We start from the raw sequence: 581 nt of genomic DNA, 5'->3' as shown, positions 1-581 counted from the left end.
ACCAGATGATCATCGACCAGCCCCGGACCAGATGATCGTCGACCAGCGTTTCGCTCTCATCCCAGGAACTTCCTCAATTCAAAGAGCAGAGAGAGATTCAGGATCCCTGAACCCCTCCCTCACTGCTCCACCTCCCACTCAGGTTTCCAATCCATCAAAATTATTTTACAGCTTTTAGATTTTTATGTGATGTTTAAAAATAATTAAACTTAAGCAATAACATATTTAAAAAAGTGGAATTAAATGTGTTCTTTATTTAATGTTTTTTTGTGTATTTGCATGACTCATGAGTAGTTACTGCAGAACCTGACAAACTTTGTTTTCAATTACCCGATTAATCGTCAGAATAATCTATAGATTACCCGATTAATTGTGAGAATAATCTATAGATTACCCGATTAATCGTGAGAATAATCTATAGATTACCCGATTAATCGTGAGAATAATCTATAGATTACCCGATTAATAGTGAGAATAATCTATAGATTACCCGATTAATCGTGAGAATAATCTATAGATTACCCGATTAATCTCGAGAATAATCTATAGATTACCCGATTAATCGTGAGAATAATCTATAG

The 581-nt window shown here is 34.8% G+C and overlaps 1 protein-coding gene across 3 annotated transcripts in view; it reads right to left on the bottom strand.

The window, feature by feature from the left end:
- The window catches only part of LOC119413107 (far upstream element-binding protein 3), a gene marked incomplete at its 3' end in the record, with an annotated part of 25,955 nt that overhangs the window by 14,365 nt on the left and 11,009 nt on the right, over nucleotides 1–581 (bottom strand).

Source organism: Nematolebias whitei, chromosome 8 (genome assembly GCF_014905685.2).
Source record: "Nematolebias whitei isolate Nwh7 chromosome 8, NemWhi1, whole genome shotgun sequence".
NCBI lineage: Eukaryota > Metazoa > Chordata > Actinopteri > Cyprinodontiformes > Rivulidae > Nematolebias > Nematolebias whitei.
The sequence above is the reverse complement of the archived record's forward strand: the minus strand, read 5'-3'. Positions and strand labels throughout refer to the sequence as shown.